At 39.6% G+C, this 23,063-nt stretch overlaps 1 long non-coding RNA gene across 1 annotated transcript; it reads right to left on the bottom strand.

The window, feature by feature from the left end:
* Positions 1 to 1,248: 1,248 nt before the first annotated feature.
* Positions 1,249 to 11,170, bottom strand: LOC147366062 (uncharacterized). The gene is made up of 2 exons (XR_015133184.1): positions 10,795 to 11,170; positions 1,249 to 3,427 (listed from the first exon to the last, which is right to left on the bottom strand). It is a non-coding gene; the product is annotated as an uncharacterized LOC147366062 (long non-coding RNA).
* Between the last annotated feature and the right edge of the window lie 11,893 nt (positions 11,171 to 23,063).

Below are 23,063 nucleotides of genomic sequence, written 5' to 3'. Positions count from 1 at the left end.
TTATCTTTCATTTAATCCTGGGTGGTTAAGCCTTATTTTCAACTTTTAGTTTAAATTCTCTGAGGGCTTTGCTCTGAGCCTTCGGTAACTCTGTGCTTACTTGATTCGCTCACAGCTCCTGAGGGTCACAGCAAGACTCACAGGGTATTTGCATTTTTATCAAGAACAATTATTCAATCTTTCAGATCTTCAAACACATCCCTATTAGTATGAATCATCAAGCTCCTTGTTTGCTAAAAATGTACAATTATTATAACTAGAAATGTACATTTGAAAGCATACAATTTGACTCTAATAAGACCAAACTTGAGGAGTATAATTTTCTCTTTAAGAAAAATAATAAGGTTGAAACCATTTTGTAAAAACTATTAGTAGTTGCTAGAACTCCAAATTTTGTTCACCTCACTTTTACTGCACACATATCCCTTCCCTCCTCCAAGTAAAACCAAGGTGTATCTCAACTAGAAGAAAAGCACATCAGATGCCAAGTGCTATGATCTTTTTCAAGATTTCATTCCCCCTCCCATTGTGAATGCAATTGCTACCTTCTAACATGGTGGCTTGTTTGATTGGACACCTGTATAGAGTCCTTTCCCTCAGGTGAGCACCATGTCCCTGAGTTATAGACACCAAAAAGTCCATTATCCAACCCCTGGATTTTTTTTTTAATATAGTTGCTTTACAATGTTGTATTTATGCTCTACAGCAAATTGAATCAGCTATAGATATACAGGCATGCATGCTTGGTTACTTCAGTCATGTCTTTGCAATCCTATCAACTGTAGCCCTCCAGGCTCCTTCTGTCCATGGGAATTCTCTAGGCAAGAATACTGGAGTGGGTTGCCATGCCCTCCACCAGGGGATCTTCCTGACCTGGGGATTGAACCAGTGTACCCTCCATTGCAGGCAGATTCTTTATCCACTGAGCCACCATGAAGCCCATAGGTATTCATATATGTTGGGGTCCTTTAGTGGACCGGGACCTGGTGGTCCGGAAGCGATGATAAGAAAGTGAAAGAGAGAAAGAGGCTGATACTCCCTGGTTTACGCAGAGAACCAATAAAGTCCTTGACACAGGACTTGCGTCTCTCAGAAGGCACCAGGCACCCTCTCAAGGGGGAAATGAAGGCACGGGGCACCTTCTCATGAGAGTCTTAGAAGCCCTGGCAGGAGAGTGAACAAGACAGGTTTCTGTGCTCCAGAGAATTAGCCGAGGAGAGAGAGAGAAAGAAAGAAAGACACAGGCTCTGATGGAGCAAAGGTGCTTTATTAGCAGAAATGCAGGCTTATATATCTTTAGTAAGATGATAACACAGGATGAAATTTTGTCAATAGCCACAATATGGATAGTCTAATACATACAAGGTCTCTGACGCTGAAAAGAGTCACTGTATATCTCATCCCATGACTTCAGTCCTGAGAACTGCATGTAGCTTTAGTCATTCTTGGAATAGGAACTGATAAGGAACAGAGAATCCTTGAGAAATAGAAAACAGCATGCAGGAATCCTCCTGTTAAATGTTCCCTGACAATTTCCCCTTACTTTTTATATTTGTAAAAAGGGTCTTGATTAATTGAGTTTGTCGTAAAGAGAATGTTTACTAAAGGAGATTCAAGCCTGGCTAACACAATGACCTCAGTTCCTGGGAGCAGCCTACTGTTCTGCTTAGAAAGAAACAAAGGACTTGTGAGAAACAGCACGTAGGAATCCTCCTGTTAAACACTCCCCGACAATTCCCCCTTATTTATTTATAATATACGTAAAAAGAGTTCTGACCATTAGAGTTTGTTTAGTTTAACAATCTTTGCATGAAGGCAATGGTAGGTGACAAATATAATTGTTAAGACAATCACCAAAATTACAGTTTTAGACCCAATGCTGTGAGTAATGCTTTGAAACCATCCGTGTTGATCTAACTCAGATAATTGATCAGCTAGTTGTTCAGCTAAAGTTTTCAAATTAGTGGAAGAGGGAAGATTATTAGAAAATGTTTCAAATATTTCTTTTTGTAATAATTGTACATTCAGAGAGGCATTATTATGCATGTTTAGGCACTATTATTGAAATGAACAGGAGTAACACAAAATTGAGTAGAATTCCAATCACATTTTAGCATTACCTGTTTTTGTACATCTGTTAATTGATCTCCAACCCATTTGATGGCTGTTTTTAGTTCCTGTATTTTCTCTTGAATACCCTCATCTATCTGAGCCTGAGTGGCCCACATAGTATGGGCATCTTTAGTCCAATTTTGAATAAAATTATGTGTTTGAATTGAAGTTTGTAAAGCAACACCAGTGACAGCAGCAGTGGTGCAGATAGCTATTAATCCCAAAATGCCAAAACTCAGCCATCCAATAAATCGTTTAGATCACCGGAGCAACTTAGTAAGTAACCGGGAAGCAAGTCCAGCCATGGGACCTTCTTCCCAGGGCCGCTGGAGATTTATTGGTAACCACAGATTATGTCGAGATCGAAGAATCCAAAGGGAGTCATTTCTCAAGTAAATAGAGTAGTTAAGACAAGTGTATAATTTACAAGTAAATTTCTCAAGTAAATAGAGGAGTTAAGACAAGTGTATAATTTACAATTTATGCATGTTACAGAATGTAAAGTCTTATTGAATTGTAAATTTCCTATAGCTACAACAAAAGGAAGTGGAACACAGGCTTGTACAAAATATGATTGATCATAGCAAAAGAAATAATGGCCATGGCCACGACTGGTCCCTGTGAAATGTCCAGTCCAAGTCCCAAGTTCCTCAATGCTTGCAGCAAGTTTCCAGATGTCCCATTGTTCAGGCCCAATCTGTTTATCAAGGACGATTCGAGGACGAGGGGGGTCCGTTCCACCGTCAAGCCACCCAAGAAGTCCTCTGTCATGGTAATGCTCCACTGTAGTATTAGTAACCTTCTATGCCACTTGAGTAACATAATCACACGCAGGCTGTTAACATCATCTGAGCAGTTAGATAACCACATACCATTGGGCCCCTAATAGTCAATTGTATGATTAGTATTAACATTAATTTTCCTGATTTGGCCTGACATTTGTCCCAATGAATAGGAATATATTTAAAGTTCTTATTAGCAAACCCTTTGCATAGTGTTCTTTGTTCTTTCCTTAGTTCTTTCCCTAAAGTTTCAGTAGTATAAACATGGTTCATGGACAAAGAAAGAGCAGTAAATAATCCAAGCAGTGTCCGAAAGTCTTCTTTTGGAGGCAGGATGAAAGCCCAAGTTTGTTGATTCACACTAATATATAATTTTGTTGAGCCCATGCATAAGGGTAGGATTTCATAGCCTAGAGAAATCTTAGTTTTCCTACTTTCTCATGATGAAAGGGCCCCTCCAAGCTCCAAGGAGGGGGCATATGTGTTGAGTTATTAGTGGATATGATTGGTCCTATATCTGTCCATTCTATAACCTACAATAAAAAAGAGGGAGTTAGGTGCATAAACCCATTAAGTGTGATCAATCAAGTCAGCCTGCACGGGGGAAGCAAAAGCAAGCAAAGCAACCATAGTGAAGAAAAATATTTTCAGGATTCCAAGGCATTCCCTGTTGAGAAATCACATTTTCAGCTTGATTAGTAAGGGTTTTTATCTGTCCCCAAGTAGGGAGATCATAAGGTCAGTGATGTCAAGTGCGGCGTTTTTTGGAAATTTTTAAAGCTGCCATGGTTTGTATTGGAATTTCTTCTTCCTGGGGTTTTTGTTGTTTTGTCTCTAGTTTGAATGTTGGGGGCCCCCTTAGGTTGAATCTTCTGAAGAGGAAGTCATATGAGTTCGTTGGATCCATCTGGAGAAATAGAAGCATACCCCTTTCCCTGTGAGATTAGTTTTTTAGATTTCTATTGATTAGTTAATCCATCTTGATATCAAATGGTCAAAGGAAGGGAGGTGTCCTTTAATGTTTCATAATGTTTTTCTGCTTTAGTCAAAATATTTCCTTGTGGTAAGTTTAAAAAATTTAAAACAAATAAAGCTATATTAACAATAGTTATAGAAAGAAAGGAAAGTGATAATGATGAAAACATTCATAGGAAACAGTGAAGTGAAGTGAAGTTGCTCAGTCGTGTCCGACTCTTTGCGACCCCATGAACTGTAACCTACAACCCTCCTCTGTCCATGGGATTATCCAGGCAAGAGTACTGGAATGGGTTGCCATTTCCTTCTCCAGAGGATCTTCCCAACACAGGGATCGAACCTGGGTCTCCCGCATTGTAGGCAGATGCTTTATCATCTAAGCCACCAGGGAAGTCCACTTAGGAAATATTTCAGTCCAAAATAAAAAAAAAAATCATCTAGAAATCTGTTTGGGACTGGTATTTGGCTGTGGTTTTGAATTAATGGGTTGATTTTCTCTTCATTCAGTATATACATTTTTCTGATATAAAGAGAAATGGAATCTGACTGTGTTTTAAGTGGTTTGTGTTATTTGGGGCAAAAGATTAGGAGCAAACACTCAAATATTTTTTCCTAAGTGAAATTATTGAAAAGTTGATGCAGAACAACCTGATAAATGAAATGTTGCTCATATCTAAATATATTTGACCTTGTTCTTGGAAAAGAAAAGCAGCCTGGTAGCTGTTGAATCTCTCTGTTCAGTGTGTCAAGGGAGATGATTATATTTTCAAGACAGATCTGAAAAGAAGGTGAATATTTTGCACTTTTGATATTCTTAGGAACAAATAACTTATTTGGCAACTGGTGTCTTTTTTATGTTGTTTTTGTTTTGTATTGTGAAACAGGCACTGAAGTTGATGTTATTTTGTTTTAAGAATCTCACAGATTGGAAACAGAAATAAAGCTATATTAATAATAGTTATAGGCTTAAAGACTATATTGCATTAGAATGTAGTAAAGTCTGTTCTGGATAAGGAAGATAAAAGTGTTCCTGTGTATATCCTCTTATTTAACTTTTTATTTGCAGTTACAGTGTGTAATGTGTTTGTTTAATTATGTCTTGTGTTTGTGGATTATAAGGAATGTTTGTTATCTGTTTAATAGAGGATGAATGTAAAAATTGTTTCAATTTGCTTAGAAATATAGGCAGGGCCATTGTCTGTTTTCATAGATTCAGTCAGTTCAGTTCAGTTCAGTTCAGTCGCTCAGTCGTGTCCGACTCTTTGTGACCCCATGAATCGCAGCACGCCAGGCCTCCCTATCCATCACCAACTCCCAGAGTTCACTCAGACTCACGTCCATCTAGTCAGTGATGCCATCCAGCCATCTCATGCTCTGTCGTCCCCTTCTCCTCCTGCCCCCAATCCCTCCCAGCATCAGAGTCTTTTCCAATAAGTCAACTCTTCGCATGAGGTGGCCAAAGTACTGGAGTTTCAGCTTTAGAATCATTCCTTCCAAAGAAATCCCAGGGCTGATCTCCTTCAGAATGGACTGGTTGGATCTCCTTGCATTCCAAGGGACTCTCAAGAGCCTTCTCCAACACCACAGTTCAAAAGCATCAATTCTTCGGCTCTCAGCTTTCTTCACAGTCCAACTCTCACATCCATACATGACCACTGGAAAAACCATAGCCTTGACTAGACGGACCTTTGTTGGCAAAGTAATGTCTCTGCTTTTGAATATGCTATCTAGGTTGGTCATAACTTTCCTTCCAAGGAGTAAGCGTCTTTTAATTTCATGGCTGCAATCACCATCTGCAGTGATTTTGGAACCCAGAAAAATAAAGTCTGACACTGTTTCCACTGTTTCCCCATCTATTTCCCATGAAGTGGTGGGACCGGATGCCATGATCTTCGTTTTCTGAATGTTGAGTTTTAAGCCAACTTTTTCACTCTCCTCTTTCACCTTCATCAAGAGGCTTTTTTGTTCCTCTTCACTTTCTGCCATAAGGGTGGTGTCATCTGCATATCTGAGGTTATTGATATTTCTCCCAGCAATCTTGATTTCAGCTTGTGTTTCTTCCAGTCCAGCATTACTAATGATGTACTCTGCATAGAAGTTAAATAAGCAGGGTGACAATATACAGCCATGACGTACTCCTTTTCCTATTTGGAAACAGTCTATTGTTCCATGTCCAGTTCTAACTGTTGCTTCCTGACCTGCATACAGATTTCTCAAGAGGCAGGTCAGGTGGTCTGGTATTCCCATCTCTTTCAGAATTTTCCACAGTTGATTGTGATCCACACAGTCAAAGGCTTTGGCATAGTCAATAAAGCAGAAATAGATGTTTTTCTGGAACTCTCTTGCTTTTTCCATGATCCAGCGGATGTTGGCAATTTGATCTCTGGTTCCTCTGCCTTTTCTAAAGCCAGCTTGAACATCTGGAAGTTCACGGTTCACATATTGCTGAAGCCTGGCTTGGAGAATTTAGAGCATTACTTTACTAACATGTGAGATGAGTGCAATTGTGTGGTAGTTTGAGCATTCTTTGGAATTGCCTTTCTTTGGGATTGGAATGAAAACTGACTTTTTCCAGTCCAGTGGCAACTGCTGAGTTTTCCAAATTTGCTGGCATATTGAGTGCAGCACTTTCACAGCATTATCTTTCAGCATTTTAAATAGCTCCACTGGAATTCCATCACCTCCACTAGCTTTGTTCGCAGTGATGCTTTCTAAGGCCTACTTGACTTCCCATTCCAGGATGTCTGGCTCTAGGTCAGTGATCACACCATCATGATTATCTGGGTCGTGAAGATCTTTTTTGTACAGTTTTTCTGTGTATTCTTGCCACCTCTTCTTAATATCATCTGCTTCTGTTAGGTCCATACCATTTCTGTCCTTTATCGAGCCCATCTTTGCATGAAATGTTGCCTTGGTATCTCTTATTTTCTTAAAGAGATCTCTAGTCTTTCCCATTCTGTTGTTTTCCTCTATTTCTTTGCATTGATTGCTGAGGAAGCCTTTCTTATCTCTCCTTGCTATTCTTTGGAACTCTGCATTCAGATGCTTATATCTTTCCTTTCCTCCTTTGCTTTTTGCTTCTCTTCTTTTCACAGCTATTTGTAAGGCCTCCCCAGACAGCCATTTTGCTTTTTTGCATTTCTTTTCCATGGGGATAGTCTTGATCCCAGTCTCCTGTACAATGTCACGAACCTATAGAATTAGGTGTTCTCATTATTGCAAAATAAGTTGATAGGTAGGTTATAACATGTTGTGTAGTTTTACCTTGGAGAGGCATGGCCCATATAAAAGAAGAATTTGTATTAATCAAGACATGTAAGAAGGAAGAGGAAGAAAGTTCAGGGTAATGAGTTAAATCCATTTGTCATAAAATTTTCTTTCACTTGTCATAAACCCTTTTTGTATTTTTGTATTCATCATTTTATTTGCCATTTCTTATATCCTTTTATTAAAAGTATATATCTTACTTTTCTTTAGCAACTATGAAGTGTCTTATATGTTAGTATTTTATAGATTGGTGAATATATTTATTATATCATATTATATATTATAATATATATATTTATTAATAGTCTAAAATATCTTTAGTTTTTCTATAAGAAAAACTTTTTGTAAGAGGAAGTTAATGTTCAGTAATTAATGTTTTAAAATATTATTTATTTGGAAATGACCTAGCTGTTTAATAAACTTTTATAATTTAGTTTAGTATAACTCCAGAAACTTAAGCTACCCTGATCCTAAGAGATTATTTTAGATTATAATAATACATTATTCTATGAAAAATATCATTATTTTTAGTAGAGATTATCCAAAAGTTTTCATCTTATATATATATATATATAAAGTTACCCTTTTGTTGACAAATTTAGTTTACCTTAAACCTAGGCATAATAAAAGTATTACATAGTGTTGATGATTTAAGACATGTCTTAATTAGATTAGGAAACAATTATATTTAAATTATATTTATATTTAAATAAACATTATATTTAATATTGAATATTTTTCAGTTCATGTGAACCTAAATTTAAATAGAGCTCTTTAACTTCATATTATCCAAAAAAAAAAAAGACATACATTGAGACATAGATAGGCATAGTTTTCCGCTTGAAATACCTTTTCCGCTTAAAAAAATTTTTATTTTTATTCACCAATTTGTTTATGGCTGGAGTCCCATAAACTTTGGTTTAAGTATCCTTTGGTTGTGTATCCAAAGGACATGGTAAGAGTTAACTTTAGGTTTTTTCCTTAGGCCTGTTTTGTTTCCCAGACAGAATTGGAGCTCCAAAAAATATTTTAAGAAGTTAACCTTTTCTTAACCACACATGTAAGAAGAATTGGTTTTGCAATTTCAAAAAAGATTTTACTTTAATCAGTTTTCTCTGGAGTCTAAAGAATATCATGGCCATTCAGTGTCAAAAATATCATTTCTCCTTTTTGTAGTTACAGTATATTATTAATGATATATGCATGAGGGAATTGCTGTCACATTGGAGTTAAGCCTTGGCTACAAAATTTTTGACAAATATTAGGATTGTTAAGCATATTTTGAAGTAATATAGCTTATTGAAATCTTTTATGAGGCCCGATATGATTAGGATAAGGGAGAGAGAAAGTGAATCTCTCCTGGTCTAAAGGATGTAAAGGTATATTAAAAAGGCAATCTTGTAAATCAGTAATAATAATGTGCCAATTTTGAGGAATAGTAATAGGTGATGGGATCTCTAGTTGTAATGTATCCATAGGTTTCATAGATGCATTAACTTTTCTAAGGTCTGTTAAGAGATACCATTTGTCAGATTTCTTTTTTATAATAAAAATAGGAAAGTTCTAAGGAGAGTAAGATTCTTCAATATGTTTTAATTCTAATTGTGTGTCTATAAGTTCTTTAGTAGCCTGAAATTTATCTTTCGTAAGGAGAAGGCAATGGCACCCCACTCCAGTACTTTTGCCTAGAAAATCCCATGGACGGAGGAGCCTGGTAAGCTGCAGTCCATGGGGTCACTAGAGTCGGACACGACTGAGCGACTTCACTTTCACTTTTCACTTTCCTGCATTGGAGAAGGAAATGGCAACCCACTCCAGTGTTCTTGCCTGGAGAATCCCAGGGACTGGGGAGCCTGGTGGGCTGCCGTCTATGGGGTCACACAGAGTCGGACATGACTGGAGTGACTTAGCAGTAGCAGCAAAGGGCCATTGCTCTGTCCAAATAGGCTCGTCATTCTTCCAAGTTATTTTAATAATTGCTTTGTTTGTTAAATGAGCAGTGGCCCTTAGGAAAAATGTGGGATGTATATCTGAGTTTGCCATTGCATAAGTAAGTCCCTTTCTATTAGATTAAGGGGTGCATCTATCACATAAGGTCTTAATGTTGCAGGCTGGTCTTTTGGTCTTTCATATGGGTAGATCTAAACATTTTGATAAATTTCTTGTACTTTGGTTTGAGAAATTCCTGCAATCTGGCAAGAGACTTTTTGTATAGGCCAGGATTTGGGCCATAAGTGTTTGGAAATAATAGTAATATTAGATCCAGTGTCGAGGAGACTAGGAAATCTTTTATGATTAATTTTGATATTTATATTTGGTCCGGCATATTCAGATACCGATGATGTCCATAAGGATTGTTTTTGATCTGTACTGCCAAACCCATTTGTCCGTACATTATTAGAGGAGTTAATAGAAATGTAAGGCAAGAGAAGTAACTGAGCAATTTTTGTCCCCTTTTTTGAATTGCCATAGAATCTGAGATGACATCGTAATTTGAATCTCTCCTTTATAGTTTGAATCAATTATTCCAGGGTGAACAATAATTCCTTTAGAAGCCAAACTAGATCAGCCAAATGAAAGACTGAAGGTTTGTTGGGGCAGGGGTCCAAAAAGTCCAGTAGGTACTCTAGAAGGGACTGCTTCAGGGTAAAGGAAAAAATCATTTAGGGCTGGTATATTGACGGCAGCACTGCCGGATGTTGAGGGTTTGAGGGAAAAGATAGAATTTGCCCCTGGTTTTTGTTGTAGGGGACCTGGGGGGTCCCCTGGTTGGAGTTTCTTGGAATAGGTTTTCCTTTAATATCAAATTTAGATTTATAACCTTTGGCCCAATGCATTCCTCTATGGCAGCGAGGGCGAATTCTTGGAGGTTTTTTATTAGCCTTCTTAGGGCAGTCCCCTTTTAAATGGTTTTTATCTCTACATGTAGAGCATCCTTCATTTCCCTTTTTAAAGTAGTAGCCATTGTTTCAGCTAGCATTTGCATCTTTTGAGTTTCTGATCCTAGATTGTGATAAGCCTTCAAATAATCAGTAATAGTCCCAGTCTCAAAAATTGCAGCGATAGCTCTTTGACATTCCTGATTTGCATTCTCATAAACAAGTAATTTCTCTAGCTGTTTCTTGGTTTCTTCTGCAATTACAGTATGGGAAATAGTAGTTTCTAATCTAGCAAAAATTTTAGCATAACTTTCATTAGGTTCCAACAAAGGAGAGACTTTTGGAGTTGCACCTGTTGGCAGAGGAGGAGCATTTGGAGCAGCCGGGGCAGGGCTCGCAAGAAAATTTTGAAATATTTTATGTTGTTATAATTGGGCCTTTTGTAAAGTTTCATCATCTGATTCATATTCATGCAATAAGTGTTCTGTCTGTTGTCGAATATTAGGAGGGCTAGAATTTACCTTGAAATGGCCAGAAATCAATTGGAATATTTTTTCCTTGCTTGGTGGCTCATTCAACACTTTCTTTGACCTGGTGCCAAATTTCTAAATCAAAATTGCATTTATCAGGGAGCCAAGGATTACATTTAACCATTGTTTGAAAGCAAGCCTCTATTCATTGGCACGGAACCAAAAGTCCCTGAGCTTTAAACAAATGGTGAAGTAAAATAGAGAAATGATGGGGCTTTCTAGCAGCATAACCCGTGTCTTAGTACTTACCGACCTCAATAGGTCCCGAGTCCCTCCGTCCGAAATGCCATACATACCAGTGTCCCTGTTCTGGGGCGCCACTTGTTAGGGTCCTTTAATGGACCAGGACTTGGCAGTCCAGAGGCAATGATAAGAAAGTGAAAGAGAGAAAGAGGCTGATACTCCCTGGTTTACGCAGAGAACCAATAAAGTCCTTGACACAGGACTTGTATCTCTCACGAAGGCACTGGGCACCCTCTTGAGTGGGGGGTTAAGGCACAGGGTGCCTTCTCAAGAGAGTCTTAGAAGCCCGGGCAGGAGAGTGAGCACGACGGGTTTATGTGCTCCAGAGAATTAGCCAAGGAGAGAGAGAGAGAGAAAGAAAGAAAGACACGGGGACCCAAGCTCTGATGGAGCAAAGGTGCTTTATTAGCAGAAATGCAGGTTTATTTGTCTTTAGTAAGATGATTACACAGGATGAAATTTTATCAATAGCCACAATATGGATAGTCTAATACATACAAGGTCTCTGACGCTGAAAAGAGTCACTGCATGTCTCATCCCATGACTTCAGTCCTGAGAACAGCATGCAGTTTTACTCATTCTTGGAATAGATACGGATAAGGAACACAGAGTCCTTGAGAAATAGAAAACAGCATGCAGGAATCCTCCTGTTAAATGTTCCCTGACATATATACAGATTCGTTTTTATATTTCCTTATGATTTAGGTCACCACAGAGCACTGAGTAGAATTCCCTGTGCTATACAGTATGTATACGTGTATATACATACTGTATAGCATATGTGTGTATATATATACATATATATGTATATATATATATCATTAACATACTCTATAGAGAGAGTTACATACGTGTGTGTATATATACTATATATACCTATATAGTAAAGTCATGCTCAAAATTCTCCAAGCCAGGCTTCAGCAATATGTGAACCATGAACTTCCTGATGTTCAAGCTGGTTTTAGAAAAGGCAGAGGAACCAGAGATCAAATTGCCAACATCCGCTGGATCATGGAAAAAGCAAGAGAGTTCCAGAAAAACATCTATTTCTGCTTTATTGACTATGCTAAAGCCTTTGACTGTGTGGATCACAATCAACTGTGGAAAATTCTGAAAGAGATGGGAATACCAGACCACCTGACCTGCCTCTTGAGAAATCCGTATACAGGTCAGGAAGCAACAGTTAGAACTGGACATGGAACAACAGACTGGTTCCAAACAGGAAAAGGAGTATGTCAAGGCTCTATATTGTCACCCTGTTTATTTAACTTATATACAGAGTACATCATGAGAAACCCTGGACTGGAAGAAACACAAACTGGAATCAAGATTGCTGGGAGAAATATCAATAACCTCAGATATGCAGATGACACCACCCTTATGGCAGAAAGTGAAGAGGAACAAAAAAGCCTCTTGATGAAGGTGAAAGAGGAGAGTGAAAAAGTTGGCTTAAAACTCAACATTCAGAAAACGAAGATCATGGCATCTGGTCCCATCGCTTCATGGGAAATAGATGGGAAAACAGTGGAAACAGTGTCAGACTTTATTTTTCTGGGCTCCAAAATCACTGCAGATGGTGATGCAGCCATGAAATTAAAAGACGCTTACTCCTTGGAAGGAAAGTTATGACCAACCTAGATAGCATATTCAAAAGCAGAGACATTACTTTGCCAACAAAGGTCTGTCTAGTCAAGGCTATGGTTTTTCCGGTGGTCATGTATGGATGTGAGAGTTGGACTGTGAAGAAGGGTGAGCACTGAAGAATTGATGCTTTTGAACTGTGGTGTTGGAGAAGACTCTTGAGAGTCCCTTGGACTGTAAGGAGATCCAACCAGTCCATTCTGAAGGAGATCAGCCCTGGGATTTCTTTGGAAGGAATGATGCTAAAGCTGAAACTCCAGTACTTTGGCCACCTCATGTGAAGAGTTGACTCATTGGAAAAGACTCTGATGCTGGGAGGGATTGGGGGCAGGAGCAGAAGGGGACGACAGAGGATGAGATGGCTGGATGGCATCACCGACTCAATGGATGTGAGTTTGAGTGAACTCCGGGAGTTGGTGATGGACAGGGAGGCCTGGCGTGCTGTGATTCACGGGGTCGCAAAGAGTTGGACACGACTGAGCGACTGAACTGATCTGATCTGATTTGATATAGTGTATATGTCAATCTACCCCCACAGCCCCTTTTGGTATCTGTAAGTTCGTTCTCTACATCTGTGTCTCTATTTCTGTTTTGAAAGTTCATCTATACCATTATTCTAGATTTCACATAGAGTGATATTACACAATACTTGTTTTTCTCTTTCAGACTTACTTCACTCTGATGACAATCTCTAGGTCCATCCACATGTCTGCAAATGGCACTGTTTTGTTCCTTTTTATGGCTGAGTAATATAAACAATCAACAAGGGATTATTCTCCAAAATATACAACCCCTGGATTTTTTGACTGAAAGCTCATTAATATTCACTCATTGTCCTTCACGAATAATCACCATGCAGATTACTTTTAAAACTAGCATCAATGGGTAGAAATAACAACAAAAATTTGGTCCAGTAAAGGAAGTGCGTGAGTGCCTGCTCAGCTGTGACCGACTCTTTGCGACCCCATGAACTGTAGCCCACCAGGCTCCTCTGTCCATGGGACTTTTCAGGCAATGGTACTGGAGTGGGTTGCCATTTCCTTTTCCAGGGGATCTTCCCAACCCAGGAATTGAACCCAAATCTCTTGTGTATCCTTCACTGGCAGATGGGTTCTTTACTGCTGTGCCACTTGGGAAGCCCCAATAAAGGAACAAAGTCTCAGAATTCAGAGCTGTTAAAAAAATCAAATAGTCGCATTCATACACAATCAAATTGAGGGATATTCTACAAAACTCCCGATCATGGCTTTTCAAAAATGTCAATGTCAGGAAAGAAGAAAAAGTAATAAGCAGAGAATTTGTTTGTATTAAATGAAATTACATCAACTGGATTAACTACAGGCTAGATTAAAGGAAGTATAATGCAAAATATTTTGTCAAACTCTGATTTGACCAAAAAAACGCTACAGAAAACATTATTGGGAAAATTGGAGAAACAAGTATAGAAATATAGTTCACGTTAATAACAGAAATGTATCCATGTTACATTTCCTAGGGCAGAGTACATTGCTTCCCCAAAGTCATAGGAGGGAGGTGGGTTAAGGCAGAAAGAGAAAAACACATATTGTATATTAACACATATATGTGAAATCTAGAAAAATGGTACAGATGAACCTATTTGCAGGGCAGGAATAGAGATGCAGATGCACAGACATGGGGTGGGGGGGATGAATTGGGAGATTGGGCTGGATACATATACACTACCATGGGTAAAATAGACAGCTAGTGGGAACCTGCTGTATAGCACAGGGAACTCAGTGATGATCTAGCGAGCAGCAATGAGGTGGGGAGGGCTGAGAAGAACATACATGTATACACATAGCTGATCCACTTTGCTGTACAGCAGAAACTAACACAACGTCCCTCACCTCAGAAAAACTCAGCAGGTTGGCTCCAGTGCATCTTAAAATTTTCCCATCATAAAGGTGTTTAAACAAAGACTATCAATCACTGGAAGTAAAATTATCAATTCAGCTCACCTACCCAGGGAAAGCTTTGCTACACGCTACCCAGTTGTAGTGACCTCATTCTGTAAAGAATGTAAAGAAAGGAGTCTGCTTCATGGGCAGGGACAAATATGTATCAAGGATTTATTATGTGCCAGGCACTAAGCCATGCACTTCCACACATCTCCTTTAATCTCTCAGTAGAGAATTAAAAGGAATGGAAAACATATCCTATTAGGCAATACATTAGTGTGCTGCAACCTAGAAAAGAAAATGGTTGCTCATTGCAAAAGGGAAGGACTTCACAACGCCCAGAGGAGACAAGTTCCCTCACTCCCTGTGCACACACTCTACAATACTCATTCAGCTGTCAACCACGATTCAGCAGCCTCATAGTTTCACTCATGGGCTTCACTCTTGGGTTGTCTCAATGGACTTGTCATCTGAAAATGGTGTATCTTCCCTCTTTCCCCAGGCCTGTGGCTTGTCTCCAAACTACCTTACAAGCCTTAGACCACCGGCACTGAACTCTGAACCTGCCTCCCACCATCCATAGCACTGAGTAGATGTCCTGATCCCAGTAGCTGCTCCACCTACACTTACTGAAAGAAATTGCAGTTAGAGGAAGTGAAAGGAGCCGTCAGTGAAGAGGGATTCCCGGGGAAGCACCTCACACAATTACCTCAGCTCTAATTGCCTAGTTGGAGAAATGGTATTAAATAAATTAAGCTATTCAAGTAGACTCCAGGAGGCACTGTAACATCTTTCCTCACTGCAAAGCTAAAATAATTTTTCATAACTTCATTGAAAACATGTTCCTCAACTCAAGAGCTGCTTCAGTAAAGCTCTGCATCTAAATGCAACTCCTGAATTCTACCAGGGTGCACTTAGGCCTGTTGATTCTGCAGCTTAATTTTTCCAAAGGTTTGTGGAGCCTCCTGAGGATATTGTTATGCTTGTCCATGTTTTTATTCTGTGAGCTAGATCTGGACTAGTCCCTCTTCCCCTTGCTCTTACTTTTCCTAGAGGGCCTTTAGCTGCAACCAACAATAGTGGGGCTTCCCAGGTGGTACTAGTGGTAAATAAGCTGCCTGCCAATGCAAGAGACATAATAAACGCAGGTTTAATCCCTGGGAAGGGAAGATCCCCTGGAGGAAGACATGGCAACACACTCCAGTATTCTTGCCTAGGGAATCCCAGGGACAGAGGAGCCTGGTGGGCTACAGTCCATGGGCTCACAAAGAGTTGGACACAACCGAAGCAACTTAGCATGCATACAACAAAAGGTTAGCCAGTGTGCAATTTCGGGGGGGAGCTGAAGACTGTTAGATTTTAATCATGTGTGATTTTTCTCAAGCACTACAATTAAACCTACTTATAAAAACATGTTGATAATTTGATGTCATTAACACTGACATGTCACAACATACATACAAAAACACGTAATGTTGCAACATCATCCATAGTCATCAAAGACTTAACTGTAATTCCACATGTGGACTTGGATTTACTGACACTGAGTTTTCTTTATTTATTTTAGCCTTTGACTTTTGTAATATTTCTTTTCCTAGGAATTATAGGTAGGTGGAGGTGGGTAGGATTGTAATAAACTAGAACAGGTTGTTTCATGTCCCTGATGTCATGGAGCTTGGCAATGTTTGATCTGAAATCATAAGGGGAAGAGGAAATAACTGGGGGATGGGGTGGATTGGAAGGGACAAGAACAGCATTTCAGGGAATATGAACAATGTAAATTGTGGTCCCGAGGCACTGCCTTCAAGATGTCAGTTGATTAGATGCAGGAATCTCCAGAGTCATTCAAAATACAAAGGAAATAAAACATATATTACAATATCCAGGACATGGAAGCAACCTAAATGTCCATCAGCAGATGAATGGATAAAAAAAGCTATGGACTGCAGCCTTCCAGGCTCCTCCGTCCATGGGATTTTCCAGGCAAGAGTACTAGAGTGGGGTGCCACAGCCTTCTCCGATATATATATATATATATATACACACACACATACATACATACACATATATACATGCACACACACACATATATACATACACACACACACATATATACATACACACACACACACACACATAATGGAATATACTACTCAGCCATAAAAAGGAAAACATTTGAGTCAGTTCTAATGAGGTGGATGAACCTAGAGCTTATTATGCAGAGTGAAGTAAATCAAAAACAGAAAAACAAATATCATGTATTAATGCATATATAGTAATCTAGAAAGATGGTACTGATAAGTGGAGAGCAGAACAGCAGTGGAGAAGCAAACATAGAGAACGACTTATGCACATGGGTTGTGGGGAGGAAGGAGAGGGTAAGACGAATGGAGAAAGTAGCATGGAAGCATATACGCTACCATATGTAAGATAGTCAGTGGAAATTTGCTGTATGACTCAGGGAACCCAAATTAGGTCTCTGTAACAACCTAGAGGCGTGGGAAAGAGTGGGAGGTGGGAGGGAGGTTGAAGAAGGAGGAGACATATGCACACTTATGGCTAATTCTTGTTGAAGTGAAAGTTAAAGTCACTTGGTCGTGTCCAGCTCTTTGCAACCCCGTGGATTATACAATCCGTGGAATTCTCCAGGCCAGAACACTGGAGTAGGTAGCTGTTCCCTTCTCCAGGGGATCTCCCAACCCAGGGATCTAACCCAGGTCTTCCTTATTGTCAGCAGCTGCTTTACCAGCTGAGCCACCAGGGAAGCCCAAGAACACTAGAGTGGGTAGCCTATCCCTTCTCCAGCACATCTTCCTGACCCAGGAATTGAACTGGGGTCTCCTGCATTGCAGGCAGATTCTTTATCCACTGAGCTACCAGGGAAGCCCAATTCATGTTGATGTATGACAGAAATGAAACCAGTATTGTAAAGCAATTATCCTTCAATTTAAAATAAATTTAAAAGTAAAAAAAGAAAGGAATGATATTGGGTCATTTGTAGAGACACGGATGGACCTAGAGTCTGTTATACAAAGTGAAGTAAGTCAGAAAGAGATAAACAAATATGGTATATTAATACATATGTGGAATCTAGAAAAATGGTACACACGAACCTATTTGCAGGAGAGGAATAGAAACACAGACATAGAGAATGGATGGGAGGATGGGACGTGGGGGCAGGGGGGAGACTGACTTATGGGCATTGCCATATGTAAAACAGATAACTAGTGGTAACCTGCTGCATAGCACAGGGAGCTCAGCTTGGTGCTCTGTGGTGACCTAGATGGGTGGAATAAGCGGGGAGAGGGAGGTCCAACAAGGAGGGGATATATATATATACATATAGCTGATTCATTTTGTTGTACAGCAGAAATTAACACAACATTGTAAAACAACTGTACCCCAATTAAAAATATATATAATATTACATAATATATATATATTATTGTTTCATGTTAAAGTCACAGCTGAGCTCAACAGAAAAGGACATCTTCATATGCTAGAAATGAAGAGGGAACACATAATTATTAAAGTATGCAGTTTTTAAAACCACACAGTCCTTGGAAGAAATTAGACCTGATATATATCTTAAGGGATAGCAAGCTCATACCTTTGTAAGAAAGGAATTTAAGCTGCAGGCCTCACATATGTCAAAGAATAGGATGGGCATTCTCTTAGCACTGATTTTCCAAGAAGGCTGACAAGCTCCAAAACATTACCTGAAAATCTCCTCCATAACCAGGAAGTCAGCAGGAAGAAGTGAGCTGACTTTCTCAGGCTCTCAGAAACAGAGATTTCAACAGCCACTCCTACATACAGGGAGATTTTGAATGTTGAGTCTACACCAGTACAGAACCAACCACCTTTCCATTACCAGAGCAATATGGAAATCTGGAGCTCAGAACCTAGTGTCAAAGTTAGTTTGGAAGCAGTAGACTCAATAGGACTTGAGCAAGAAAAATGGTGAACCTTGTCATCAAGAGGACTCTCTAACCCAGGGCATGGACAGAATTCTCTCTAAAGATAACTCTTCCAGAAGATGAATTTATAGACATAAATTAACAGATGCATGAGGAAATACAAAGCAAAAAGAGAATGTCCAAAGACTGCAAAACAGAAGAATTAATAATGAGTATCATTATTGTATATTAATTTACAAAGAGAGAAAAGAAAATGAGAGTATAACTTTTTTAAAGGAACAGAATAAACAACAACAGGTTGACTTAAAAATGAACCAACTAGAAGCTTCTAAGAGTGAAAGATACAGTAGACAAAATAGAAAGACTCATTAAACTTGTTAAATAATAGACTAGACTCAGACAAGGAAATAATTCATCAATAGGAATATGGATCTGGGGAAATCACCAAGAAAAGAGTAAATATAGAAAAAGAAGTGAAAAATAAGAAACAGAAGTTAGGAATATGGCAGGTAGAATGAAAAGTTCTAATCTATGTTTAATAGATGCTCTAGAATAAGGACTAAAAAGACTTGGAAAGAGGAACATTTGAGATAAGAGTGGAGAGTTTTCCAAATTTATAAAAAGGTATGAGATGTTGGATAAAAATACACAAAACAGAACAAAATAAATAAAAACAAAGGTTTATTTACTGCCAAACCACCAAGATTAAACAGAAAATCTTGGAAGCTCGCAAAGAGAAAAGATATGTTGCCTGAAAAGGAGCAACAATAAGACAGAATGCTTCTCACCAGCAATTATATATGCTTGAGACAATGACTGAATATCTTAAGAAAGATAAAGGAAGGGACTTCTCTGGTGGTCTAGTGGTTAAGAATCTGTCTTCCAATGCAGGGGACATGGATTCAATCCTTGGTGGAAGAACTAAGATCCCACATGCTGAGGGGCAACTAAACCCATGTGCCGTAACTACTGAGCCCTCACAAGCCTGCTGCTGCTGCTGCTAAGTCGCTTCAGTCGTGTCCGACTCTGTGCGACCCCATAGACGGCAGCCCACCAGGCTCCCCCTTCCCTGGGATTCTCCACTCCACTGGAGTGGGTTGCCATTTCCTTCTCCAATGCTTGAAAATGAAAAGTGAAAGTGAAGTTGCTCAGTCATGTCCAACTTGTAGCAACCCCATGGACTGCAGCTAGAGAAGCCCACTATCAAAATCCCATGTGCCACAATTATGACCTGATGCAGTCAAATAATTATTAATTAATTTTTTTAAAAGATGAAGGAAAATAATGGTCAGTCTGTAATTCTACATCTGGCTTAGTTATACTCTAGGAATTTAGAGGAAATAAAAGCATTTTTCAAACATACAAAGACAAGGAGATAACTTTCCTAGAGACCTCACTGGAAAAGACTACCAAAGGATACACTCCCAAAAAATGGAAATGAGTAGGCTACACAAAGCCTAGGTGGAAGGAAGGAAGAAGGGTAGGAAGGGAGAGAGAGGGGCAGGGAGGAAAAGAAGGGAGTTATAAGTTGTTGCAAAATATCATTTAAAACAAAATCTTCTCCCAACCCAGAAAAATTTCTCCACAGAGATAGGAAAGAAAGAAAACCAAATTTTTTTATTTATCAAACAATCATTAAACAAGAGTATAATACTCATCACAGGCAAATTGCTAGAGGTTGCAAAGACAGAAGAAAATCTCACTTTTTTTGTTTACCTAAGTAGCTACAACCCATTATATTCATTTTTCAAGATGAAATTGTTAAGCTTACTTCACCTTCATGATTAGAAAGGGGGTTTGCCATTTGGAGCTAGAGGACAACTGAAGTTAGACACATTTTCTCCCAGGTTATTAGCAGCTGTGTTCCAGAGGCATTTTTATCTTTGAAGGTCTTTCCATGACTCCAAAATCATATCTTGAAGTGATTAGCTTCTCCTCTTGCTCAAAAAGCAATTCACACTTAAATGTTCAAATTTGTATGTTCAATTCAGACGTTCAAAGCATTTAGATTAGTAGTCAGGAGATTATCTTCTTTGTTCTGACTGTGCCATTAATAAGCTGTGAGAACTCGAGCAAGTCATTTCATCTCTCTGGCCTGAATGCAAAATGAGGGTACGAGGCTGAATAATTCCCGGTCCCTCAGCTCTCAGTCTGTATGCCTCTGTTTAGGATACAGTTCAAAATCGGCTGTGTGTGATGGACTCTTATTCCTGTTCCTGAAGAGCCTTAGAGTAGTTCCATCCTGGAGAACAGAGCTCCTTTCAGTACAAATGCAAATAATACACATGAGAGTAAAACTCAATGAGCAGCTGCCATCTATTCAGCCCGTGGGTAGTGACAAAGCATTGAGAAGGCAAAATCATAGACTTTGGTTTGATTCCAGAATTCGACTTTGATGTTTACATAGAAAAAAAAATCATTAGTGCACCAAACCCTAAAAGTTAGTGTCTTAAAACAACAATCACTTTATTTGCCTGAAATTCTGTGAGTCTACATTTGGCCTAGATTCAGCTAGGAGTTTCATCTGCTGATCTTGGCTAAAGTCACTCACACAGCTACAGTCATCTAAGAGCTCACCTGAGCTGGACTGGTCTAAGACAGCATGAGTTTAATATGTGAAAGTTGGTATTGTTGGCCAGGGGGTCTGCATATCCCCAGCAGGTTGAGCAGAGCTTCTTCATTAAAAAAAAAAAAAAAAAAAAAAAACTATTTATTTGGCTGAGAAGGGTATTAATTGGGGCACACAGGATCTCCGATCTTTGTTGAGGCATGTAGGATCTTTAGTTGCAGGAACTTAGTTGCGGCATGTGGGAGCTAGAGACCTGACCAGGGATTGAACTCAAGACCCCTGCATTGGGAGCTCAGAATCTTAGCCACTGGATCACCAAATCCCTAGAGGACTTCCCTGGGGGCACAGTGGATAGGAATCCGCCTGTCTATGCAGGGAATGGGGATTTGATCCCTGCTGCTACTGCTGCTGCTGCTAAATCGCTTCAGTCGTGTCCGACTCTGTGCGACCCCAGAGATGGCAGCCCATGAGGCTCCCCCATCCCTGGAATTCTCCAGGCAAGAACACTGGAGTGGGTTGCCATTTCCTTCTCCAATGCATGAAAGTGAAAAGTGAAAGTGAAGTCTCTCAGTCGTGTCCAACTCTTCAAGACCCCATGGACTGCAGCCCACCAGGTTCCTCCATCCATGGGATTTTCCAGGCAAGAGTACTGGAGTGCAGTGCCATCGCCTTCTCTAGATTTGATCCCTGGTCCAGGAATATTCCACATTCCACAGTACAAATAAGCCCATGTGCCACAAGTACTGAACCCACACTATAGAGTCCATGAGCCACAACCACTGAACCTGAGTGCTGTAACTACCAAAGTCCACTTCTGCCTAGAGCCTGTGCTCCACAAGAGGAGCCACCACAATGAGAAGCCCACACACTACAGCAAAGAGTAACCCTTCTCTCCACTACTAGAGAAAGCCCTCACACAGCAACCAAGTCCCAGTGCTGCCAAAAATAAGGGAAAAAAGGGGGAAAAAAGGAAGTCCCTAGAGCTTCCTCATTTGACAGCAACATTCCTAGAGGGTGAGAGCTCCTAGTCAAGACCTCTTGAGGCATAGTCTTGATTTTTGAATGTCACACATTATTCCCCTGCCTTCTATGCCTCAAGCAAGACTCAAAGCCAACCAGATTCAAGGGGGAAGAGAAGCAGGCTTAAGTAAAAATGAATGTTTCTTACTGTTCAAACTTGCAGGCTCAAGAAGTACATCTGCCAGGATAGTTTGCTCTAGCTACCTTTTCTTCCTGATGAAAAGTTACTGCTGCTGCTATGTCGCTTCAGTCGTGTCCGACTCTGTGGGACCCCAGAGATGGCAGCCCACCAGGCTCCCCCGTCCCTGGGATTCTCCAGGCAAGAACACTGGAGTGGGTTGCCATTTCCTTCTCCAATTCATGAAAGTGAAAAGTGAAAGGGAAGTCGCTCAGTCATGTCCGACTCTTAGCGACCCCATGGACTGCAGCCCACCAGGCTCCTCCGTCCATGGGATTTTCCAGGCAGAGTACTGGAGTGGGTTGCCATTGCCTTCTCTGATGAAAAGTTACTAGTAAGACTTAAACAACCACTTGCTTTGGTTGGGCAGTGGGAGCGGGGTGGGAGGGTGATCTGAATTCAGAAATACTATTCTTTTTTTAGAAGTTTCTTTTAGAAGTTTCATTTTATATTGGCATATAGTTGATTTACAATGTTGCATTAGTTTCAGGTGTACAACAAAGTGATTCAGTTATACATATATCTATTCCTTTTCAGATTTTTTTTCCATATTGGTTATTACAGAGTACTGAGTAGAGTTCCCTGTGCAAGACAGTAGGTCTGTATTGACTATCTATTTTATAAACAGTAGTCTGTATATGTTAATAGTCCAAAGGTTGTGGGTTGTTGTTAAACTATTCCTTTTGAATGAAATGCCTTTCCCTTTTCTTCTGCTCAGCTCAGTGTTTCCTTCTGTGAATCCACACCCTATCCCACCAAGTAGCTGGTCATCCATCTTCCAGGCTCTTCATTGCCCTCTGCATGGCTCCATCACACACCCATCACACTTACTGTACTATCAGTCTACGTGGTCATCTCTTCCAGGACTTTGAGCTTCCTGAGAACAGATAGTTTTTTTATTTATCTGTACACCTCAAGGCAGATAATAAATGTTTGATCAATGATTTAGGAAATGATTGAAAGAAGAAATGAACAGATAAGTTAAAGAGCAACAGGTAACCTTCACTAAACTTCTGAAGCCCCTAGCA

The sequence above is a fragment of the Bos grunniens genome, chromosome 9 (assembly GCF_055505025.1).
Source record: "Bos grunniens cultivar Pamir isolate PY7600 chromosome 9, Bosgru_T2T1.0, whole genome shotgun sequence".
NCBI classification, from domain to species: Eukaryota; Metazoa; Chordata; class Mammalia; order Artiodactyla; family Bovidae; genus Bos; species Bos grunniens.
Note: the sequence above shows the minus strand (reverse complement) of the source record. Positions and strands in the feature narration are given on the sequence as shown.